The following is a 10,572-nucleotide window of genomic DNA, read 5'->3' as shown; positions in this document are numbered from 1 at the left end:
CCTCCCATGGGAGCAGTGGGGATGTCCGGAGAACACAGCAGCAGAACCTTGCACAGAGGGGCCCTGCCAGGCGGTGCCTCTGGGGGTTCCCCAGCCAGCTGGGCCCAGAAGGGGGAACTGGCTTCTGCAAACACTGCCCGTTTCCTCTAAAGGAAACTTTCAAGAAAAACTTTGAGGGCGACACAAAGATGATGTGTAAGAAGGAAATGATCTGCGGTCAGCCCTGAGTGGAAAGCCTGATTACTCCAAGTGAGAACTGGAGTCCCCTCCAGACGGGGGCGGCAGGAGGTCCCCAAACGCGATGGGGATTCAGAGACAGGAGCAGCTGCAGCTGCTGAGGACAACACCAAAGGGTTGGGGACGTGGGGTCCAGCGGGTGCTCCCTGCCGGGCCGCCAGGGTCGGGGTGACCAGGCTGCAGGGCGACCTGAGGGGAAGCCCGGCGCTGAGTCAGCACCCGGGCTGCTGGCCCCGCCGCGCCGTGGTGGGGGTCCCCGCGCACCAGCCCCCTACTCCACTGGCACCGCCTGCAGCCGGAGCCGCCACCCCGCCTCTCCCTGGAGCGCGCCCGGGTCCCCCCGAGGCCCGACTGTGGGGAGGGGGCGCTGGCAGCTGCCACCCACAGTCGAGACCCCGCATCCCCGTGCTTACCCCCCATTCGGCCGCGCCCGCCGCGCGATCACTTTCGATTCTGCCCCGGGGGTGACTCAAACCTCTGACGCCCGAGCGCGGAAATTACCTCACTGCCCCCGCCCCGCCCCCCTCCCGGCGCCGCCCCAGCCACCGCGGTCCCCGCCCGTCCCGCACCACCACTGCCCGCGGGATTCGAACCGGCGCCCGGCTCCCAGATGCTGGAGCGCGCGACCCTGGGCAATTTGCCTGGAAACCAGAGCATGGCGAGAAGTGTGACCAGCGTGGCGGGAGGGGGTGGCCGCAGCACCCCTTTCCTCCGGGGAGCGTGGACCGACCGGCAGGGCAGCTCTGCCACCCACACAGTCCTCAGCGGACTCGGGGTCCGTGCAGGAGGGTGCTTGATGCGGAAGGAGATCGTGCTGGGAGGGGGGAGGGGCTGAGCTGGGGGCGGCCCCCACCAAAACAGCCCCACCCCCTAAAATGCACCAGCCAGTCTGGGTCCCAGGGGACCTGCCCTCTTACCTGCGAAGGGCCATACCTGGGGACTGTCTTCTTACCTGGGGAGGCTGTAATGTACCCAGCCCTTAAAACGCAGGGAGGGTGTCTGGGCTGCCCCACGGCTTAGAAAGAGTGAGGGAAGGTCCCAATTCTTCACTGTAGGATGAGCAAGCGGGGTGTGCTTTGCAGCTTAATTGCATTGGGTCCCCCTGTGCAGACACCACCCTCAGCCCCACGTGAGAAAACAGATGCACCCTAGTCACTGGCAAAGGCTCAGCGGCTCCCTGATAACAAAGCACCCGACCCCCACCATCATACACCTGACCCCAGTGGGCCCCACCTCCCCGATTCACGTCCTGGCACGGTCCCCTTGAGCACTGAAAGGGACCGAGCTGTGTGACCAACAGACCTGGTGGAAAGGACGGGGTGTGATGACTGAGGCCCTGTCGTGCGTGCTGCCGCCTTGCTCTCCTGGATCGCTGCTCTGTGGGGAGGCAGCCACCAGCTTGTGAGGACACTCAGCCCAGTGCAGAGGCCCAGGCCAGGAGGAAGCGAAGCCTCTTGCCTCAACAGCCAGGTGTGTGTGTCACCTGCAAACGGACCCTCCTTCAGACAACTGCAGCCCCAGCTTGACTACTGGGGCTGAGACACCCCAAGCCTGAGCCGCCAGCCATGACACCCCCACTGTGAAATAAGAAGTGGGTGAGATAAGAAATGTGTATTATGCTTTTAAGCCACCAAGCTTTGGAGGCATTCCTTACAGAGCACTAGGTAACTGGTGCATCAAGACGGGCCCTGAAACAGTAAGTGCATCTATCTCGGGCCGGTCAGCGTCCTGCTGGGAAGGACAATACGGAAGCTTCCTGTTTAAGTCAGGAAGCAAGTGGAGCAGGCGATTCATAATCGTGCCAGGAGCCAGGAGCCTCGAGACAAACAGCAAGTTACTGAACAGAACAGAGGAGAACAGTTGGTAAATACAAGCAGCGACAAAGTACCCCAGACGAGCCTAACAAGAAGCATGCAAGAGCAGCCGCTGTGGAAGGCCGTGTGGAGGGTCCTCAAGAAATTACGGATAGAATTACCATATGAGCCAGCAATCCCTCTCCTGGGTATCTACCCAAAACATCTGAAAACATTTATCCATAAAGACACGTGTGCTCCAATGTTCATTGCAGCTTTGTTTACGGTGGTCAAGACATGGAAACAACCAAAATGTCCTTCGATAGATGAATGGATAAAGAAGTTGTGGTATATATACACAATGGGTTAAGGAAAGATGATATAGGAACATTTGTGACAACATGGATGGATCTTGAGAGTATAATGCTAAGTGAAACAAGTCAGACAGAAAAAGCAGAGAACCCTATGATTTCACTGATATGTGGTATATAAACCAAAAACAACAAAAGAACAAGACAAACAAGTGAGAAACAAAAACTCATAGACACAGACAATAGTTTAGTGGTTACCAGAGGGTAAAGGGGTTGGGGGGAGGGAGATGAAGGTAAAGGGGATCAAATATATGGTGATGGAAGGAGAACTGACTCTGGGTGGTGAACACACAATGGGATTTATAGATGATGTAATACAGAATTGTACACCTGAAATCTATGTAACTTTACTAACCATTGTCACCCCAATAAACTTTAATTAAAAAAAAAAAAGCATGCAAGAAAATGGACAGTCCCGGAGAGGCACAATGGAACACCATGCAAAATGGAATGAACAGCTACATTCTTGGAGGAGACATAACATTACTTAAAGATGTCACCTCTTCCTCAAATTGTTTTAGGAATGTGTTCTTCATACACATAGGAAAAACTATCCTAACATTTATTTTGAACTACAGAAGACGCCAAATAGCCAAAGCACTCCTGAGAAAGAAGAACAAAGCTGGAGGTATCACACTTCCTGATTTCAAACTATATTATAAGGCTACAGTAGTCAACAGTGTGGCACTGGCATAAAAATAGGCACATAGGCCAGGGGGACAGAATAGAGAGTGCAGACATAGCCCACACTTACACAGTCAACGACTTTTTGATAGAGGTGCCAGGGACACAATAAGGAAAGGATAGGCTCTTCAACACATGGTGCTGGGAAAACTGGATAACCACATGCAAAAGAATGAAACCGGGGCCTGTCTCACACCACTCACAAAAATTAAATCAAAATGGATCAAAGACTGAATGTAAGGCCTGCAACCATAAAACTCCCAGAAAAAAAACAGGGAGAAGCTCCTAGACATCGGTCTTGGCAAGGAGTCCTTGCATATGACACCAGCAGCTAAGGTGACAAAAACGAAAATAAGCCAGTGGGACTGCATTAAACTAAAGAGCTTCTGCACAGCAAAGGACACAGTCAGTAAATTGAAAAGACAAACCTACAGAATTGAAAAGAAATTTGCAAATCATGTGTCTAATGAGGGGTTAATATCTGAAATATATAAAGGACTCATACAACTGAATAGCAAAACCCAAAGAATCTAATTTTTAAAATGGGCAAAAACCTGAAGAGACATTTCTCCAAAGAGGACATATAGATGGCCATTTGAAGAGCTGCTCAACGCCACTCACCATCAGGAAAATGCAAATGAAATCCACCATGAGATATCACCTCATGCCTGTTAGAATGGCCATCATCAAAAAGACAAAAAAGTGTTGGCAACGAAGTGGAGAAAAGGAAACCTTCATACAGTGTTGGTGGGAATGTGAACTGGTGCAGACACTGTGGAAAAGTGTGAAAGTTCCTCAAAAAATTAAGAATAGAACTACTATATAATCCAGCAATCCCAGTTTTGGGTGTTTATCCAAAGGAAATGAAATCAGGGTCTCCAGGCGGTATGTGCCCCCCGTGCTCATGGCAGCGTTAGCCATAACAGCCAAGACATGGAAAGTATCTGTCTGTCCACACATGAAAGGATAAAGCAGATGACACACACACACACACACACACACACACACACACACACACACACACCTATCCAGCCATGAGAAAGAAGGAAATCCTGCCATTTGTGACAACATGGATGGACCTCCAGGGTGTTATGCTCAGTGAGAAAAAGCCAAATGTATGATATTGCTTACATATGGAATCTGAAAAAGCCAAACTCTTCAAAATAGAGAGGAAAAAGTACCAGACACAGTGGGGTTGGGATGTTACGTAAGGTACAGACTAGCCACCAGCACATGAAGTCTGGATTCAGCCAACAACACTTTGTTACAAAAGCCAGAGTCGCTAAGACTAGGTTGTAACTGTTCCCACCACAAAAAAGAAATGTTCAGTGTGTGAGACAGACTGTGCTGGCTAACAGTGTGGTGTCAATCAATTAGAAACGTATCAAAGCCACACAGTAGATACCTTAAACTTACACGTGGTACATGTAGTCACAGCTCAATTAATTCAAAAAGAAAAAGGAACGGAGGATACTAGCCCCACCACACTTTAAAACACAGTAAAGTGACTGGCAGAGTGTGGTTCTGCAGCAGAAATGGGCAAGCAAGCCAAGGTGGGAGGATGGGAGTCCAAAAACAGGCTGAAATGCACACAGGAATTTCATACCTGATGACAGATGCCCTTCAGATACTGGAGAAAGACGGTTTATTAAAAAAATTCTGTAGAACAACTGGTTGGCATCTTGAAACAAAAATGGGCAGGGGGATGTCTACCCATCACCTGACAGCAAATCAAACAGCAGCTGGATCAGAGCTTTTAATAAAAGAACCAATCAACCCTCGAGGTAACCGCAGAAACCATGGTGTGATGTGGGGACCTGTGTGTTTGTTTTTGGCAATCTCGGTGGGGGGGGGAAGGGCAGCCCTGGCAGCAGCATGGCTCAGGCCAGACTTGGGGCTGGCGGTTTGACCTCTGTCCTGATGGAAATGCTTACACCATGAAGTCGACAAACTCCGCGAGTCCTTGCGTTTCTTCTTCTGGGACAGCCAGTTGTTAAGCACGTCTCAGCAGTACAGCACTAACAAGTTCACCCAACACAAATAAAACAGTTATTTATGGAGGAAAAAGCCATAGTCCAAAGCCACACACACACACACACACACACACACACACACCAATTACATTTCCTGTCACAGCTAAGGCTCTCAATTAGTGAGATCGCATTCTGGGGTAAATGCAAGCTACAGAGATGATATTTGTCACTTCTCAGACCAGGAAAGGCCAACTGGGGGACTAGGGGGTGGCGCTCATCAGAGGGACAGGGCATAGACCCTTCCACCTGTGAGACTGCGGAGGCTGGCGGTGCCGAGTGCAGCCTGTGCTGCCCCCACCCAGGACAGCAGGCCTGAGCCCAGGGCCTCGGGCCTGGCATCCACCTTCTTTGATTGGCACCCCTGCCCTGTGCCAGGGACTACTCCAAGCCGTAACTTGGAAGGAATCATCGCAGATGTTCTGCAATGTTTTTTTCAAGACAACTTGTTAAAGAGGATGCACCTTCAGTTAAAAAAAAAAAAGACAAGAAAAAAAGCAAAAAACAAAGAATTGAAAAAGACATAAGGTGCAAAAAGTCAGCTACAGAAATCAGTAGTAAACTGTGGCTGGGACAGGAGGAGAATTACTTTTTTCCTCTACCTTTTTGTACCTTTGATTTTGTATCAAGTGTATTCCTGGCTCCCTGTGTCCACATCCCTCTGGGTTAGGAGCACAGCTGTCCTTTCCAAACTGCTCAGGAATAGACTGAATGCAACCAGCACAGTTACAATGGTGATGGAATGTGCACGGGGTCTCAGAGCGTCTCCCAGGATACCTCCTGTGACAAAGGAAGACTGTGACTTTGCAGTGGAGAGCTGATCAGACTCCCCTGGGCCACGGGGTCAGGGCCCACATCACCGAGCAGTACAGGCTGTCTTGCTGAGCCCAGGCGGCCACACCGAGGGCACAGTCCCCACCTGTGGTTCCAGCCAAAACAGCAAAACTTCAACCCATCACCAGGAAACACCACAGACCCTACACAGTGAGCCACTGCTCCTCGAAAGGTCGAGGTAGTGAGGACGGAGAAGGGCTGAGGAGGCAGGCAGCCTGGAGCACACTGACGGGCCATGAGCCGCAAAGCATCACAGCTTCCCAGGGACTTGGGATCACACGAGTGTGGGACGAGGGACGGGCACAGTTCGAAGGTGGCCTGGGGATCAGGAACATTACTGCATTCCTGGCAGATGACCATCTTCTATAACTGACAAGTCCCTGCTCCCGGGCAGCGTCCACTTACGTGTCGGGTGGAGGACACCCTACCCTCGGGTGGTTTCGAAGTAGTTTATGACAAACCAGAGGGGACCAAATGTAAGCGATCAGCAAATCTAGATGAAAAAGACATAGAAGGTCTTTGCACTATTTTTGCAAGTTCTGTGTGTTTGAAAGTATATCAAATTAAAAGTAAATAAAGCATGCAGCTGCCACCTCCATCCCCACCAAGACCAGGCCTTCCTCACCCAGCATATTCCAGTAAATAAGTCTTGGCCCCTCCCCGCTGCGGCCCCCACCATCACCCAGAATGGGTGGAAAAGCCCCAAATACCTTCCTTCAGCAGGCCTTCTGCAGGCTGTGGAGTTGCTGTCTGGGCGTAAATGGGTTAGTTGGCCAGGTCCACCCAGCTGGTCCTAGCAGCCTCTGCTGACCACTCACCTGAGCAGAACTTTACTACCAGGTCCTCTACTCAATGACCCACCCTCCCAGGGACCCACCCAGGGGCCCTCCCACCCAGTCACAAGGTCACACCCTGGCCTGGAGCTCGGGGCTGACTGAGTCTAGGGTGGGAGGGTCCCAGCTTAGCCGGGGGGAGGGGCACAGCCACAGGACCACTTAGAATGGTCCTTCCCCATGGGGAGGTCATGGGGAGGTCATGGGGGCCAGGAAGGGGTTCCTGTTCTGGAGGCCTCGATAAGGTCCACGCAGTGGCCCTGCTCTCTCCCAGTCCTGACCCCACAGCCCAGTAGCGTCCATGCCTGCACCTTGGGTTCCTGCCTCCACCTGTGCACCCCTCCCCATGCTCTGACCCACTGGAGCCCCCAGACCAGGCCCTGGGGGGAGGCTGCCCGGGGGGTGTGGCGTTGTGGAAATGAGATGACCTGGTAAAGATTTAGGAAGGTCCCCAAATCACCTAGGGAGGAGTCACCAGCCCACCCCTCCCCTCCTGAGGTGACCTGTCAGGGATTGGGGGATTCCTCCCCTGTCCCCTGAGTGTCACTGTCTCTTGCTGGCCCTCTAGCTCTGTCATTCTGGGTGTCGTTCCCCCCTCCTCCCTGCCCCAGCCCCGTTGACTTGGGCACCTCTTGGGAATGACCCGTGGGAGGGGGCCACACTCAGGATGGAGGAAAGGCAGGGTATGGGCGCTCCCCACCATGTGGGGGCAGCTGTCCCCCACACCCATGGCGCACCCGCCTTGACCCCCACCCACCGCGGGGTCAGCACAGCGCAGGTTCCAGATGGAGCAAGACAGGAGGCGGGGCCTCGGCCAGAGCTGCAGTCTCCTCCTGGGAACACAGGGACGTGGCCAGCTCCTGACGCCAGAGGTTCAAGTCCACCCTCGCAGCCTCTGGGACTTCCTCCTGTCATCTCCCTCCTGTCACCTCCCAGCCAGGCTGGCTCACACCCTGTGCCTGCAGCATTGTTGCCTCAAGAGGAAATCCATGGTGCTGGAAAATTTACTGCACAGCGGGTGCAGGGCTGGCTTGGGGTGATCCCTGTCCCGCAACCCAGTGTCTGGCAGACCTACACATACCGGGCAGGAGCAGGGAGGGCCAGCTTCTCGCAGATGGCGCTGGACGGCAGCAAATAGCAAGGAAGATGTGAACTGAGGCCCTGGCTCCCATTATACAACTTTAACTCTAGATGGGTCACGTAAACATGAAACAAGCATCTATTACACTCCTGAGCCTTGTAGGTCATTTCAATAGGGACCAGCGGGCAGAGCTGTCTGCAGCCTCGAGTGGAAGATTCAGATTCAGGGGCTTGGCCATCTGAGGCTCCTCTCTCCACCGGGGCGGGGGCCTTCGAGCATCTGCTCTATGTCTACCTGGTCTCTCCAACATGGCAGCTCAGGCTGCAGTGCGGGCTTGTTGGGAGACAGACACAGAAGCAGAGAGGGACAGACACGGGAGAATGAGAAGTATAGGTGGAAACAGCCACCTTCTCCCAGTCCAGCCGGGAGCCACACAGCAGGACGCCTGTCACATCCTAGTCATTAAAAGTGAGTCACCAAGCCAGCCCACATCAAGGGGGGAACGTGACTCCAGCTTTTGTGGGAGGAGTGTCAGAATTTGTGGACATGTTGTAAAGACACACCACAGCAGAGAGCCGAGAGTCATCCACACTGTAGGGAAGCAGGGAGGAAAGAAAACTCGCAAACACTCAGCCCATCTGACAACTTAGCAGGAGACATGGGTCACCATGAGTTACGACCGGAAGACTGAGTCACCAAGTGGACTTTGAAAAAAGAAAGATAATACAGCTGCAACTTGCTACTCACCAGAGATGTACCAAGACACAATATGGTTAGAAATATAAGAAAAAGATAAGCCGGGCATCTACAGACCAACACTAAATCGATAAATGCTGACACAGCAACATTAATTTCAGACAACCCACCAAATAAAAAGGACCAGGAAAGAACACTATTTAATGAAAGAAGGAATCCACCAGAAAACAGTGTTTCTCAAACTTTTTTGACTGGGCTCTGCAACTAAAGTTTCCCAAAGTGCTACTTTTACTGCAAGAGATGCACTCTGTTCTGTTGTATTCTGCTCCTCCATGTTTAAGAAAACACAGTCTTCTTAATTGAATTCACAACCCACTAAAATGTGTTGCCACCTGTTTCACAAACACAACCTAGAAGCTGTGTCGACCATGAACACTTATATGGCTGATAACCTAACCCTAAAACACATAAAGCACCCAACCCGATCTGAAGATTCAAGGCAATGCAGACAGACCCCAGCCCGTCACTGTGCGGACCCAGACAGACGGACGCTGACCGTCACACGCAGAGAAGGCAGAAGACCCAGCACGGCTGACACACTACTGTAAGGGAGGCGCCAGGCGAAGGACTGACGCCACGGGCTTCAGGACTCAGTCTGAAGCCGCCGTAACCGAGACACCACGGGGCCGGTGAAAGAACAGGCGACAGATCAGCGGACAGACTGGGGAGCCCAGAAACAGACGCACACGGTCCAGCCCACTCACCTCGGACAAAGGAGCAAAGACTGTCTCTTCAACAAACGCTGCTGGAACCACTGGACACCCACGTGCAACAAGACGAATCCACACGCAGACCTTACACCCTTCACGGAAATGTATTCGCAATGGACCCCGGACCTGAGAGCAAAATGCAAAACCACAAAACTCCTAGAGGAAAACGGGAGAAACCCGGACGACCTTGGGGTTGGCGATGCCTTTTTAGATACGTCACCAAAGGCGCGATCGTGAGAGAGAAAATGGATGCGCTGAACTTAATTAAAATTAAAAACTTTTGTTCTACGAAAGACAAATATCCAGAGAATGAGAAGACAAGCCACAGATGGGAGAGATATCTGCAAAAGACACATCTGATTCAGGACTGTTTTCCAAAACATACAAAGCATTCTTAATACTCGATAATAAGAAGATGAAAACCCGGATTTAAAAAATGGGCCGAAGACCTGAGCACACCTCACCCAAGAAGACACACAGATGGCAAATAAGCACAGAAGATGCTCCCCATCTCGTCATCAGGGAAACGCAAATTAAGGCAACGCGACAGCCCTGCACCCCTGTCAGGACGGCCACGACCCCGAGCACCGACACCACACGCCGGCGGGGACGTGGGGACACGGGGACCCTCAGTCACTGTAGGGAAAGCAAACGGGGCAGCCGCTTTGGAGGACAGTTTGGCAGTTTCTTACAGAGCTAAACATACTCCTAGGATCCAGCAATCAGGCTCCTTGGTATTTACCCGAAGGAGCTGGAAGCTTGTCCACACGAAACCTGCACACGGACGTTTACGGCAGCTTTATGCACAATCGTCAGAAGTTGGAAGCCACCAGGATGTCCTCCAGTGGGTGATGGATAAGCAAACTGTCCATCCAGACAGTGGAATGTTACTCAGCACTAACAAGAAATGAGCTGTCGGGCCATGAAAAGACACGGAGGAACCTTAAATGCACGTGACTAAGCGAGAGAAGCCAATCAGAAAAGGCTGCACCGGTGTGATTCCAACTACACGACCTTCTGGAAAAGACAAAACCAAGGAGACAGTGAAGACCGGTGGATTCCAAGGGGCAGAGGGGGGAGGGATGGACAGGGGGGCACAGGGTACTTTCAGGGCAGTGAACTACTGTGTGTGACAATGTAGTGGTGGGGACATGACATCACACGTGTCCAAACCCACAGAACGTCCAACACCAAGAGGTCCCCTAATGTCACCTGTGGACTCTGGGTGAAAATGTGTCTATTG

Source organism: Rhinolophus hipposideros, assembly GCF_964194185.1.
Source record: "Rhinolophus hipposideros genome assembly, chromosome: 22".
NCBI classification, from domain to species: domain Eukaryota; kingdom Metazoa; phylum Chordata; class Mammalia; order Chiroptera; family Rhinolophidae; genus Rhinolophus; species Rhinolophus hipposideros.
This window is presented reverse-complemented; position numbering follows the sequence as displayed.